Source organism: Thalassophryne amazonica, chromosome 9 (assembly GCF_902500255.1).
Source record: "Thalassophryne amazonica chromosome 9, fThaAma1.1, whole genome shotgun sequence".
NCBI lineage: Eukaryota > Metazoa > Chordata > Actinopteri > Batrachoidiformes > Batrachoididae > Thalassophryne > Thalassophryne amazonica.
Window position 1 is genome coordinate 79,882,405 of NC_047111.1, and position 7,237 is coordinate 79,889,641.

The 7,237-nt window shown below is 43.9% G+C and overlaps 1 protein-coding gene and 1 long non-coding RNA gene across 2 annotated transcripts in view; one reads left to right on the plus strand and one right to left on the minus strand.

Annotated features, from left to right (window-relative positions):
• LOC117517484 (zinc finger and BTB domain-containing protein 20-like) overlaps nt 1-2,685 on the minus strand; it is a 67,204-nt gene extending 64,519 nt beyond the window's left edge. The window contains 1 exon segment of the mRNA XM_034178516.1: nt 2,281-2,685. The gene's annotated coding sequence lies outside the window, so the exon portion shown is untranslated.
• LOC117517485 overlaps nt 1-4,200 on the plus strand; it is a 16,105-nt gene extending 11,905 nt beyond the window's left edge. Inside the window, exon 3 of the long non-coding RNA XR_004562739.1 lies at nt 4,189-4,200. This is a non-coding gene — a long non-coding RNA (uncharacterized LOC117517485). The remainder of the gene's footprint in view (nt 1-4,188) is intronic.
• The last annotated feature ends 3,037 nt before the right edge of the window (nt 4,201-7,237 follow it).

Consider the following 7,237-nt stretch of genomic DNA (forward strand, 5'->3'; position numbering starts at 1 on the left):
TTCTGAATAAGCATCAGTAAGGCCTTTTAGATTTGCAGGAAAAGGTGAATAAATCATTCTGGCACACTTTGAAAGCGAACAAATACTGCGCTTTATGATACTCATGTGTACTCAGATGAGGGGTGGATAATAAAGCCCAGAAAAAAAAAGAGGATTGATTGCTTGGTGTGGATTAATGACCCCCCCCCCCCCCCCCCCCCCCCCACACACACACACACACACACACACACCACCACGCTCCCATATTTGCTGGGTCTCCATATAATAATGAGTTTCCTTCTGCAGACATGCTCTTAAATATTCATTAGTCATGGGTGGGTTTTAGCAGTGACACACATAGCGGGCAAATGGCAATGGCTCATACACTGTGAATATTAATGCACATGTGGAATATATACATATAAATGCTGATTTTTTTTTATTTAAATGAGATTAAACCAGGCACCTGATACTCTACAAACAATTCCAAGGCACCACTTCATAGCTGTTCTGTTGTGCTTCCTCTGTGCGTGGCCACAAGTTTATGAAATCAAGCACGCTTCAAATCACTATCAAAAACATAAACGTTTGTGCACAATAAAGGGGTTTTACGCACTATTCTTCACGAAGCACATGCCATTTATATAGGCTATTTTCCAACTGGATCATACATCAAGGTGTGTTGAAATATGTTGCATCATGCTCCACTGGGCCGCGTGCTCTCCTCCTCTCATATTCTCCAAACGTGTCCATTCACAAAACAAACGATGCGGCGCAATCCATCAATTAGAACCTATAGGATTGCTCCTCATTTACGTTGCAGACATTATGAATGAAGGCGGAGAGAAGGGAGTGATCACAATAAAAAGGTTAACGCACGAAAGCGTAAACGTGTTCGAAAAGACATTAGGCACGCAGGTGCACATAAGGTCCGTGTCCGAAAACAAAACAAAAAACAAATTGCATTTTAATATTTGAAGCGTAAAGTGCTGTTTGCAACCGCGCGCCTGTGCGCCTTGGAGCCGGTGCGCAGCCGTGCGCTCACGGGCTCCCCTGTCACACCCCCGGATCGTCTGCGCCTCCTGCACGGAGTAGTAGTGACCATGCACGCCATAAGAAACGATGATGACTCGCTTTGGCGCAAAGCATTATACTAAGACCACACTTGCACATAACTTCTGGACAAGGCGAGCCTGGAATTACGCACGAAATAAGGGTGTTGTGTTGCAGAAACTATGCATGCATTTATCTGACAAAGCCAAGCGCTTTTCTCTTTTCTTTTTTTAGGGGGGGCAACATCTGTGTGTGACACACGCATACACTTAGCCCATGCATGCGCGCTCCGTGGAGGTCGGAGATGGCACAGTTTCGCCGGCGGCCCTTTCAAGCCATGTATTTGCGAGTGGCGCATTATTTCAACTTTATAGTCAAAGTATCACGTAATATTTTGCAATAAGGAAGCGCCTCTTGCAACTTTGATTACATCAGATCCATATCGAGGCCAATCTTATTTATTTATTTATTTAAAAAATGTATGTTATTTTGCTTGGCAAAAATAGCTAAATCTACACACTCTCCTCTGGATTTTTATTCGACACTCAACGCGATCATTCATGTTTGTGATCCGCCGCCACCACACACACACACACACACACACAGATGATTCCCTTTATGTAATCCAATCTCATAAATGCCACGCCACGGCATTACTTAATAAAAAATGTAGGTTAGACATCTGTCTGGTTTTCGAGATGAGCTTTAAAGCTCCGGGATGCACAAACTGAAACATTTTTGGAAACGTGAGGCGTGGAAACGTTATTTTCTCGAATTTAAATATCTGACCTATATAAAGATAATTAAAAATAATAATCATAATAAATAGCCACACGCACAGTTGTTCCAGACTCGAGCAGCCTGCGGAGGCTGAGACCTGATAAAACACTTTGAAGCTAAAGGGTCAAAGGTAAAGGGGGTATTAATGGCAGATGAGGGGGCAATTTGCGTCATTTATGTTGCCGAATATAAACGGATAAGAAAATCTAACTGACCCCCCACTCCCCCAAAAACACTTCCACAAAGGATCGTTTCAGACTGGCGTCACATTTATTGATTCACTTTGTCACTTTGAAACGCGCTTTACGCTCTCTCAAGACGCAATCCCCCGCTTTAATAACAATGTGGGGGTATGATAAAGAAATTTAAAAATAAGAACCCCATCCTTTCACTTTTCTCTCTCTCTCTCTCTCTCACACCTCTCTCTCTCTCTCTCTCTCTCTCTCCCTCTCTCTCTCGCTCTCTTACCTGCACTCCGAAGCTCGTTGGAAAAAGTGCGGACAGCGTCTCCGCGGCTTCCCCTCTTCTCCCCGGACAAGGTTCGTTTTTTTTCCTTCTTCAGCGTGTCCCTTTACTTTGTTGAATTTCTCACTTCCACCTTCTTTTCATCTCATCAATAAACACACGCTGCAGCCTACCTTCATAGAGCAGCTCGGTTCAAGTGTGCCCTCCCATTTTTTAACTATACATTGAGTACTTTGAGGGGTGGAGGGAGGGAGGGACGGAGGAGGGGGCGGGCACGCCTTTTTTTTTTTTTTTTTTTTTTTTTACATAAAGCTCCTATTGGAGGAGCCGCTCCGCCGTCTTCAAACCGTAAATGTGACGACGCGCGCGCGCGCACCGGTACCGGCCTTGTTACGGTTCTGTGGGAGTTGGAGTGTTGGAGTAGTAGTAGTAGTAGTAGTAGTAGTGTTCCTCCCACTCAGTGTGGCCAAGTTTGGTTATACTTGCGCGATAGTGCAGTGATTTTTGCACTCATTTTTCTTCCCTACTCGCTCATAACAATTTGCCGCTTGTAACAATTAAGGTTAAAAAAAATCCTCTTTCATTGTGAGATCACGTTGCTATACATCTTGAATGAAAGTGGATCAAAAAGGACAGGCGGGGCGGAGAGGGAGGGGGGAGCGTCATTTACGTGCCCTTCCAACTTCTCATTGGACGCCCCCGCTGTCAATAAAGCGCACCAGTAAGGCCGCGGTTTCCCATTGGACAGACGAGCTGTCCGTCACGGCCGGTGCTAACAAGCTAGATTGTTCCGTCGTGTCTTCTACTTTCTACGCATTTCTATTTTCCTCATTTATTTATTTTTTAACGTCCCCAGCTGACCCCGCGAGTTGACGCGCGGCGAGTAAAAAAAAACGGCATCGGGTTTCCCATTTGATGGATCTGTGTACAACCGGCGGAGTTTTCTCGCGTTGTTGTTGAAATGTATTTTTTTATGGGGGCGATTATGCGACGCCGTGACATTATATTGTGGCTGGCACTGAATAAAGCAGTAATGGGTCATGTGGAATCCAGCCCCCCCCCCCCGTCTAGACAGTGACAGGTGTGCGTGTGTGCGCGCGCGCGTATCTGCTTGTAGAACGCTGTGGGTCTTTGTTGCGATACTTTTGATTCATTTTTAAGATAAAAGCCGAGCGCTGCTGGTACAAAAGGTCAACTGAGGTTATGCGCTGTGGCGCACGCAACGTCTGATTTTACTCCCCAGCATGTGCACATCTTTTCTTTAATTAATTAAAACACATATACACACTTGAACTCACACAGTCTTCACACAATCGCCATATCTCGAACTGGACACCGGCTCCGGCATTATTGTGTTGAGGACATCAGCGGTGAGTTGTAACGTGCGCGCCCCCTGCTGGGCTGAGATGTGGATGAACGCTGCGGGTTCAACAGAGGACACCCTTCCGTCACCACTTTGACCTACATTAACCACCAATACTGCAGGAACGACAGCACAGGCCCCGAGGCAAAACGACATTGTTTCACTCCCTTAATCTGTTTTTTCTTTCTTTCTTTTAAATTCAAATTCTATTGACGTTCATTCAAACTCAGAATTTGCTTTTGCTGTACAGTTACAAAAACTGCATGTGCTGAGTTTTTTTTTTATCTATATAACATAAAGAAGAGAAAATCAGTAACGTCATATAAAATAAAAAAAAGTATAGCTATACATGTAATTACACAATTACAATAACGGTATGGAATGTTATACAGTAGTCGAGACAAACTGAAACGATTGAAAGTATTGGTAGTTTTGTACTGGTAGTACTGGTAGTTTTGTTTATTAAACAAGCCTGATAAAATTGTGTTACTTCTTGTCTCTAATAATGTGCAGAGAGTGTTGTAATCTCATTAAAATGATCCCAGAAGTGGTTATAATGATAATAACAACAACAATTTCCTTTATTTGTCATTGTACGTACATACAATGAAATTTGTCCTCTGAATTTAACCCATCCCAATTACTGTTGTGTCTGACACAATCCAACCACTAGGAGCAGTGGGCAGCCACAGTTCAGCACCCAGGGACTAACTACAGATGTAGACGCTGCCTTGGTCAGGGGCAGAGAAAGGAGCAGACCCTAAATAAGTATGTTTATGATGGTGGGAGGAAACCAGAGTGCCTGGCGGAAACCCACACAGACACGGGGAGAACATACAAACTCCACACAGAAAGGGCGGGAAGCAAACCCACGACCTTCTTGCTGTGAGGCAACAGTGCTAACCACTAAGCCACTGTGCCACCATTAGAAATGCACTCAGTGTGTGCATTGACAGAGTGACTGTTACATCAGTAACACTTTCTTGTACTGACGGTAACATCAACAAAATTTATTGTAGCTTCACCAGATTATAAATGGACGTGCCAAAAGATGGCATGTGATATAAGGTCCAAATTAAAGCCCCCTGCTGTCAGATTGCCATAAAAGGTGCTGCAGACTGCCCGATGTCCAAACGTCTGGAGGGCAAACACGGGACTGGAGTGCTGTGTTCCTCACACGCACGTGGGCGCGAATGCGCAGCACATGTGCGTGCAGCACGTGTGACTCCGTGCACACGCATGGGGCTGCAATTATCACTCAGCCGTGTGTCTGTGTGCGTATGTGTGTGTTTATGCATATATGAGCCACTAAGAGCGTGCCCGCTTAGTGGGACTGGACTGAAAGTTTTCGAGCAGTGTGCCATGCTGTCTCCTGTGCCAGACGGAGCATTTCCAGCGAACTTCAGTTTTGTTTTTCTTTTTTGCTCACTTCAGGAGCACAATGCAATACTGAACACTGCGATGGTTGGATTATCACATGGGAATTAATTTTTATTTTGGGTAAGAGGATTTTAATCACAGGCAGCTGGTTTTGGCTCCACGTCCACTCTGTGAAACACTCCTGGACCGCTGTTGGAGGTGAGATTCATGTTTATTAATGCTGTCACGTCCTGGGACAACAGTTCCATGTCATAACTCCTACAGAGTTAGAAGTTGATCATTTATTACAGCGTGAGATCCGTTCAGCTCCGAGCCTGGCGCGTGCAATGACGCGTTAGTGCACACCACGGAGAGGGGCAGCTGCCTGTTTTATATACAGATATGATGGAGACAGTACTGTAGTTCACATTATTTAAGTTGCCCATGGGAAGGAATGGACAAATATCTGTACTGTAAGGTCTACTGTGGATATAACAGCTTGTTCACATTTGCGGCGGTGTGCACACAGTAGCACACAGAGCTTTCAGTTTGATAGCCGCTGTTCACATTCACTGTACATGATAATAATTTTCTTATTTATTTATTTAAAAGGGACAGTACATATTAATTAACATATACAAGATGTAAATATGTCAGATTTTAGCCAGAGGCTAATTTCCATCTGTAGTCCATAATTCATTCATAATTATTATCATGATGAAGCATGCGACATACATTTCAACAGTTCCTTTGCTGCGGGGTTGGGGGAGTGGACATTATTATACATGGCACGTGCAGGTCATACCTGCAGGCTTTAAAGTGCCAGATCCATCTCAAGGTTGCCTCATATGCACTCAAATCATTTCCGATTCAGTTTTGCCACCATCAGAATATGTAAATTGTGGGCAAATGGTCCTCAGATTGCACATGGACCACCGTTAGATAGGTGTCCCATCTTGACGGTGCCCGGAGGGTTTTGAACATGTGCATCACACTTGGAGCTCCCAGCCAATTTTGACCAATCGTGTGAACTTTCGCAGATGGCTGTCGGAACGTTTTGGAACTGAAATCCGACATTTTTCAGATGAGCACTGATTCGTAATGCTGATGCCTTTCTGCGTGATTCTGGATATGTGTGATGGGGGTATAAGTATGACTGGGTTTCACCAAGACCCTTTAAGGTCTGCCCACTTTACTGAACAGTTTATTGCTTCTTGTGGCCATTATAACGTGAATAAAATGGATCCGATTTTAACACAATATAAAGTGACAATAAATGGGAGCATCTTTGATCAATTCAGATTTGCATATGATCAAGTTTCTGAAGACCCTCTGAGGTCTGCTCACATTTTTTCACTGATAGCGTCAACAAAATTTGTCACATTTTAAAGAAATTTGAATCCGATATCCCAAATGAGGGTATCTTGGATGAGTTCAAGTTTAAGCATCAGGTGTCATCAAGACCCTCTTTGGCCTACCGCTTTACTGAAGAGAGTATTGATTCCTGTGGCCATGATAAGATGAACACGTAATTTGAACTGGACATCTCAAATGAGTGTATCATGGTCCAGTTCAATTTTAAGCATGATTGGGTTTCACCAACACCCTGTAAGAACTGAACAGAGTATTGATTATTGTAATTTATTATCACCTGGCAGCTGAAGGGGTTGTTTTTTTTTGTTTTTTGTTTTTTGCTTAAATGGTAAATAAATGGTAAATGGACTGCATTTATATAGCATTTTTCCACCTGCATCAGACGCTCAAAGCTCTTTACATACTAATGCCTCACATTCACCTCGCTGTGAGAGTGCTGCCATACAAGGCGCTCACTACACACCGGGAGCAACTAGGGGATTAAGGACCTTGCCCAAGGGCCCTTAGTGATTTTCTGGTCAGTCTGGGATTTGAACCGAGGGTCCTCTGGTCTCAAGCCCAATGCTTAACCAAAACCTGGGCCAATACGTAGGGTTTCACCAAATCCACCAGGTAAGGCACCACTTCATGAATAATTCTATAGGTTAGCAGCAAGACCTTAAAATCTGCTCTTACAGAGACAGGAAACCATTGCAAAGATGCCAGAATAGGTTACCTTCTGCTTCTGTCAAAAGTCTGGCAGCAGCATTCTGAACCAGCTGGAGACCCCTAATGCTGGACTGTGGTAACCCTGAAAATAGGACATTACAATAATCCAATCTAGAAGAAACAAAAGCATGAATCAGGATTTCAGCGTGAGCCATA